The sequence below is a fragment of the Grammomys surdaster genome, unplaced genomic scaffold (genome assembly GCF_004785775.1).
Source record: "Grammomys surdaster isolate TR1022 unplaced genomic scaffold, NIH_TR_1.0 182, whole genome shotgun sequence".
In the NCBI taxonomy this organism is placed as follows: Eukaryota; Metazoa; Chordata; class Mammalia; order Rodentia; family Muridae; genus Grammomys; species Grammomys surdaster.
The window spans coordinates 1140510-1147408 of record NW_021604627.1 but is presented as its reverse complement, the minus strand read 5'-3'; the positions used below and the strand labels follow the sequence as shown (position 1 = coordinate 1147408).

At 39.9% G+C, this 6899-nt stretch overlaps 1 pseudogene; it reads left to right on the top strand.

Annotated features, from left to right (window-relative positions):
• Nucleotides 1-3324: 3324 nt before the first annotated feature.
• Nucleotides 3325-3841, top strand: LOC114621520 (annotated as a pseudogene).
• The last annotated feature ends 3058 nt before the right edge of the window (nucleotides 3842-6899 follow it).

Genomic DNA, 6899 nt, shown 5'->3' with positions numbered 1-6899 from the left:
AGAGGGGCAAGAGGCTTGAAGAAGAAGAAGGAGGAGGAAGAGGAGGAGGAGGGGAGAAGGAGGGAAGGAGGAGAGGAGAAGAAGAAAGTAGAGGAGAAGGAGGAAAAGGAGGAGAAGGAAGAAGAAGAGGGGCAGTAAGAGGAGGAGGAAGAAGAGGAGGAAGAAGAGGAGGAAGAAGAGGAGGAAGAGGGAGAAGAGGAGCAAGGAGAGGTAGAGAAAGAAGAAGATGAGGAGGAAGAAGAAGAAGAAGAGGAAGAAGAAGGCAGCTGCTTCTGGTTGCCGTTGTTGCAGTTTGTCAAGTGTTCACGAACATTTAAATAGATAAGAAGAAGGAATTGGAGACGTGCTGACAAGATTGGACTTTGGCCCAAGGAACCCAATGCCTCTAATCAGCAGGAAGTATTCTATTTTGTTGGCTGAAAGAGATCTACACTTCCTTTCCCTTCTAAAGTTCTTTCTCTCTTACCTAGTGTCGGGGGATTGGACAAAAATTAAAGTGGAATAAAGGTTAGAAGGAAGGTATAAAAACCCAATAAAAATAGCCAAATAGCACTGTAGTACATGTGTCTATATATTTCTCCACTCTGTTGTCCTGCCTTTATTTCCTAATGTCATACAATTCCTTCAGTGATCACTTGGTTTTCTCTTTTAAAACACTTTCTTCTTTTAAGGTGGTTCCATTGGCAATGAAGTTTCTTGTCTGCGAAAGCCTTTGTTTTACCTGAAGCCTTTGTTCATAAGTCTCTCTCTCTCTCTCTCTCTCTCTCTCTCTCTCTCTCTCTCTCTCTCTCTCTCTCTCTCTCTTTCTCTCTCCCTCCCTCCATTCTTCCCTCCCTCTCTCCTCTCTCTCCTTCTCTTTTGTTTGTTAGCTTCCCATTGCTATGAATATAAACCTGAGAAAATTAACTCATCCTGATTGGGTATCTTGGTATCTCCTACAATGGCACATCCCTAATGACCTTTCGATAAGCCTCACCACCAGGAAATTCCTTCACTTTCCAATGGATCCTTAGTCTGGTGATCCAGCCTTTCATTCAGGTGACATTTAAGGGCCAAGTCATAATAACATGGGAAGGCAATTCTTCTAGTACATGGAAAATGGTACACTATTTTCTTGTGGTCTCTCTGATTTGTGATGAGAAATACCCTGTTACTTTTTAAAAAGATATTCTTTTATTAATTAATTATTTTATTTAATTACAACCCAAATGTTGCCCTCTCTCCTGGTTCCCCTTCACAGAGTTCTTCCCCGCAATACCCCATCCTCTTCGCCTCTGAGAAGGTACCCCCTCACACAAGTGTCCCCTCACCCTGGGACATCACATCTCTACAGGATATGGCATATCCTCTCTCACTGAGGCCAGACAAAGTCAGATGTGCCATTTGTGCCATATATGTTAGCAGCCTTAGACCAGCCCGGGTATGCTCTTTGGTTGGTGGCTTAGTCTCTGGGAGCTCTGAGGGGTCCAGATTAGTTGACGCTATTGGTCTTCCTGTGGGGTTTCCATCCCCTTCAGCTCCTTTAATCCTTTCCCTAACTTTCCCACAGGGATCCCTGACCTCAGTCCAATGGTTGTCTATAAGTATCTGCATCTGTCTCAGTCAGCTGCTGGTAGAGTCTCTCCAAGGACAGCCATGCCAGCTTCCTGTCTGCAAGCACAACAGCAGTGTCAGAGATTGGTGCCCACCCATGGGATGGATCCCAAGTTGGGCTGGTCACTGGAAGGCCTTTCCTTCACTCTTTGCTCCACTTTTGCCCCTGCATTTCTTTTAGACAGAAGCAATTTGGGGTCGAACATTTTGTAGATGTCTTGGTGTCCCCATCCCTCCACTGGGGATCCTGTTTGACTACTGGAGGTGGTTGACTCAAGTTCCATCTTTCCACTGTTGGGCATTTCAGCTAAGGTCACCTACATTGAGTCCTGGGAGCCTCCTCATCCCAGGTCTATGGGACTTTCTAGAGGTTCCCCCCTGCCATGTTTTATATTGTTGACATTTATTTTTCTGCTTTGGTTTTTGTCTTCCTTTTCTTGCTCTTTGAAAAGTTTGGGTCTTTTTGTTTTGTGTTTTGTTTTGTTTTTGTCTTATGCCTTCCACCAAATTAAGGGCATATTTTAACAATTATTTTTCTGAATATTTCTTGAATCTCACACTTTCTCTTCTTCCCTTCTGTGTGTACAATAATATCACTTTTAGAATTTTTTTTATTGTACTACCTGTCTGTATTTTCTGTATTGTTTAGACTATAATTTCTGTTACTCTAGCTTTAACCTTGCTCACTATTTTTTTCTGTAATCCCTGCTCTTGTATTGTAAGCTTTAAAAAACTTTTAAAAACATATTCTTTCAATTCTAGAATTTCTATTCAGTTTTCCTTTGTGTCTTTCTTTTCTTTGATGAGAATTTTTGTTTCAAAATAGTAATTATTCATAATAGCATTTTATGATGGTTGTATTAAAATGGCTGTCAAATAATTATGACATCTTTGTCACCCTGGTGTTAGTATCTATTCATCCTCATCTATTGTTCTAATTGAAATGTTCATAGTTCTTGATATTATGGATGATTTTCAATTATATCTTGAATAATTTGCATATTTCACCTCTGATTGTTATTTACATTTTGCTACTTATTACATCCCTGATTATAGACAGCTCTGTTTTCATACCTAACCTTTACAGTTCTCAACTGGTCAGGAGGGGGAGGGACATTTCCTTATAACGGCTTGAGCAGAATGCTAACAGATGCTAACCTCATTATTGCTTGTCTGGATTGGTAGTCAGGAATGTACTGGCACACAGGCTTTGTGGATACCCACCAACATGCCGGTTACTGTCATTTTCAAAACAGTAGTAGCAGCCAGGAGTCTCCTTTTACAGTTCCGTTGTTGACTGCCATGCACAATCAGATCAAGGCGAACACATGTTTGGGAAGGTGTTCAAACAGAGTAGGACTTGTGCTGCCGACAGGGTTTTGCCCTGAGGAAAAGGCATCTTTCCCAATCTTTTGTGCAGAGAGAGAAGGCTTATTTTGTCTTAGTGTTTGTTTTTTTATTTGGTTACTATATGCTTGCCGTTTCTGGTTCATAAGCCCCTCTGGCACACCTACATATAGAAAGTGAACAGTTCGTCCTTCAAATCTTATGGCTTCCAAGCAAGCACATTGCGGCCCTCTTATTTTCATTGTCTTATGCTTACCTCATCTTCAGGGTCTTCAAGCATAACATGAAGTCTATTTACTCAGTTTTGTCTAAAACCCTAAGTTCCATTTAGTTAATGAGAGAGATTATGATCTATTCCATCCAAAAATATAGGAGGCTTTTCAGATGCCACTGTCCCTGTCACCACTTGCTGCAGCTGTAGTCAACCCCGCTATGTACTTCAACATCATGGCAATGGCAAGCCCTTGGACACATCACCTTTGAGCTGTTTGCAGACAAATTCCAAAGACAGCAGAAAACTTCTGTGCTCTGAACACTGGAACTAAAGGGTTTGGATATAAGGATCCCTCCTTTCACAGAATTATCCCAGGATTCATATGCCAGGGTGGTGACTTCGCATGCCATGATGGAACTGGTGGCAGGTCCATCTACAGGGAGAAATTTGAAGATGAGACCTTCATCCTGAAACATACAGGGCCTGACATATTGTCTGTGGAAAATACTGGCCCAAACACTAATGGTTCCCAGGTTTTTAGCTACACTGCCAAGACGGAATGGCTGGATGACAAGCACATCTTTGGTGAAAGGAGGCATGAACATTGTAGACTCCATGGAGTATTTGGGGTACAGGACTGGCAAGACCAGCAAGATGATCACCATTGCCTGCTGTGGACAACTCTAATTTCTTTTGACTTGGAGGCATCTTATCCACTAGATCATTCCTTCTGTAGCTCAGGAGAATTCCCCTACCACACCTGCTCACAGTATCCTGTAATCTCTGTTCTCACTGAAGTTCTGTGGATTCCATATTTTCCTGATTCTCCTCCAAAGCTAGCTGATTGCAGAATTGAGTTTATGACAATAAGCAAAGATTCAATAAGAGAAATAATATAGGAAGCATACTCACAGATAAAATGCATTATTTGTACAATAGCAAGTTTTTAAGCAACTATATTACTTTAAAGGAAAGTATGCAATGTGTACCCCAAGCACCATGTCACTAAGAGTGTTCTTCCCGAGTGACACAGAGAAGACATGAATAGGGATGTGATGGCATATATGCTTGGGGGACGTATTCATTTTCTTTCTCTCTCAGTTTCTTTTGCTGTTCTTTCAGAGGCTGAAGTAGACTATGTTTTAACTAAATTTGTCTTTAGACAATTCCACATATATATGCCCTGCATTCCGTATATTCTCATATATAGGCTTCCCTACAAATCCCCTGCTCACGTTCATGTCTGTTCATTTTGTTCTGTGGCCCATTGAGATTAATCTCAGCTGGTGGTGCTACCATGGATTTGATGCTATCTGCTGGAGTTTGGTGGGTTTAGGAGTGGTTATACAACTAAAAACAGTAATCTGTCCTCTCCGAGAATCTCTCAGCATTCAATAGTTCAAGGATAAAAGGTGGGGATTGGACCCCTCCTGCTTCCTTGATGGATTATTGCTAGGACTTGTGAAGCTCAGTGAGGGTAGGTCAAGTTGCTGTAAGCTGATGAGCGTAAAATTTGTTTGAAGTCTAGAGAATGGCACTTTGCAGCCTGTCACCTGGCTTTTCTCTACCTTTCTTCTTTCTTCATCATCTCTTGACCAAAATTTCAACCTGGTGAGGCTCAGGGATAGACTGAATCCAAACTTTCCTCACAAACTTTTAGGCTTGAAAAATACCTCTATGGCAAAATGAAGACTTCCGTAGCACACATGAATTGCACAGCAAAGTTCAGACAAAGATGTGACCTCTTTATTCTTTCTAAACCTGTATGTGTAAGGCAAAACATCTTACCTTTATCCAAACATGGCATACAATACAGACTTGTGCCATAGAAAGCACTCCAACAAACACTACTACATAAGTTAATTTGGTTTGTGTTTCCTTGTAACTATGACTATAATGGAAAGATGTCAATCTTTAGTGTTTATTGATTTAGTGAGTCTTATTGTGAGAAAATTATTATAGTAAAATGAAGTAAAATACGAAGATAATTAAGAAGGGAAGAATTGTTCTAAATGTAATACCTTTCAGAAGGTCATTAACTGCATAGTTATTATGAAAAATGAAATATATAATTTAGGTCTGATTCTTGTTCATGATCTGTTATTGGAACAAGAGAAGGTGGTATAACCTCAGTGGAAGTTCCCAGCATCTTATTAGGAAGAAAAGAGAAAAGCTGTTTTCTTTGGTCACACTCTTGCAGGATAGCTATGAGATCCTAAGTTCACATGGTAGAGGTCATGTCAGTGCATTTCCATCCTTGAGCCAAAGGCTAGAGGGGCAAAAGGAGCCATAAGCACTAGTTGCTTTACCAGGGTAACTAAGTGTGAGTAAATACTCCATCTTCTTGGACTTGACATTTTTTGTCATGTCTCAAAGAATCTGGATATGGTGCTAGGCTGTGATGGCTCCTGGTGATCTCTGAGCGATGGAAACCAGCAGCTCTTAGCAAGCTTGTTACATGGTATTCACAGCATCTCTTCCTTGCATCTGTACCTTCTTCCATCTGGAGAACAGTGTACTTCTCCATTGTAGGTTCACCCAAGTAATCACTTTGCCCAAGAGAGTAAGATAAATATGATGATAAGTCTATATTCCGATCCTTTGTCATTGCCACAAGAAAGAAATGGCTGGACTTCAGTCTCATCTAAGAAATGTGAGACAAAGGTGCAGCAGAGTGGAATCACCTTGAGCTAAACTCAGTTTAGAGTTTTAGAAACTCTAGAAATATGTATAAGAAAACCAATTAAGTCCAACAGAGTTGTCCTGAGTCCAGCTTAAATCAGCCAATGTTTATATAACTCTTCAATCACATGACAAATAAACATTTGAATCAAGTACCAAGAGACCTCTGGGCTAATTTTTTTGTGGATCATAATGTGAAAATACAGTAGCTGAGGTGGTCAGAAGGCTATATTTTGGGTCTGGAATATCTACCATGGCCCAAGATTAAAGGCTGGGTTCTCCAGGATCACATTACTAAAACGTAATGGGGGATTTAGGAAGTAAGGTTTGGTGAGAAATTACAGCTCTTAAAGGAGGTTTGCAGAACCGGGGTTTCTTTCTCTTTCATGTCCTAGCCACGAGGTGAATAGGTTTGATTTTTTGTTTTTTTGTTTTTGTGTTTTTGTTGCTGCTGCTGTTGTTGTTTGTTTGTTTGTTTTTGTTTTGTTCTATTGTCATACAATCCCTGCCATGATATGCTACCTTAATACATTCTTCAGAGCAACGAGGCCAACAGAATAGACGGAAACATCCCAAACTCTAAGCCCAAATCACCTTCCATTTTTATAAGTTTATTATTTCAAGCATTTTGTCATAATAATAGAAAACTGACAAACATAAACTCTTTCACAGGTGCATAAAGAAAACCTGAAGAAATGCACTTACAACAACAGTGAGGCAAATGCAATGCCATGTGATTGATTTCTGTAATGGTGAATTCCTTTGTTCTCTACTGTGATATGGATATACTAGAGGAATTGATGAAAAGTTTCAAAAGCCTATAGAAATGATATGTATGTGATATGTGTGTGTATACATGTTTGTGTGTGTGTGTGTGTGAGGATGCATAAACAAATATATATAACACACATAATACAGGTATAAGAATTTAAACTTCACACTTCAAATATATGTTGCTGTACTTAATACAAGTTATAACTTGTTTTAAAAATAAATAAAAAGAACAAAAATACTGGATAGCTAATTATAGCCATTTAAACTGAAATCGCATAACAATGAAAAG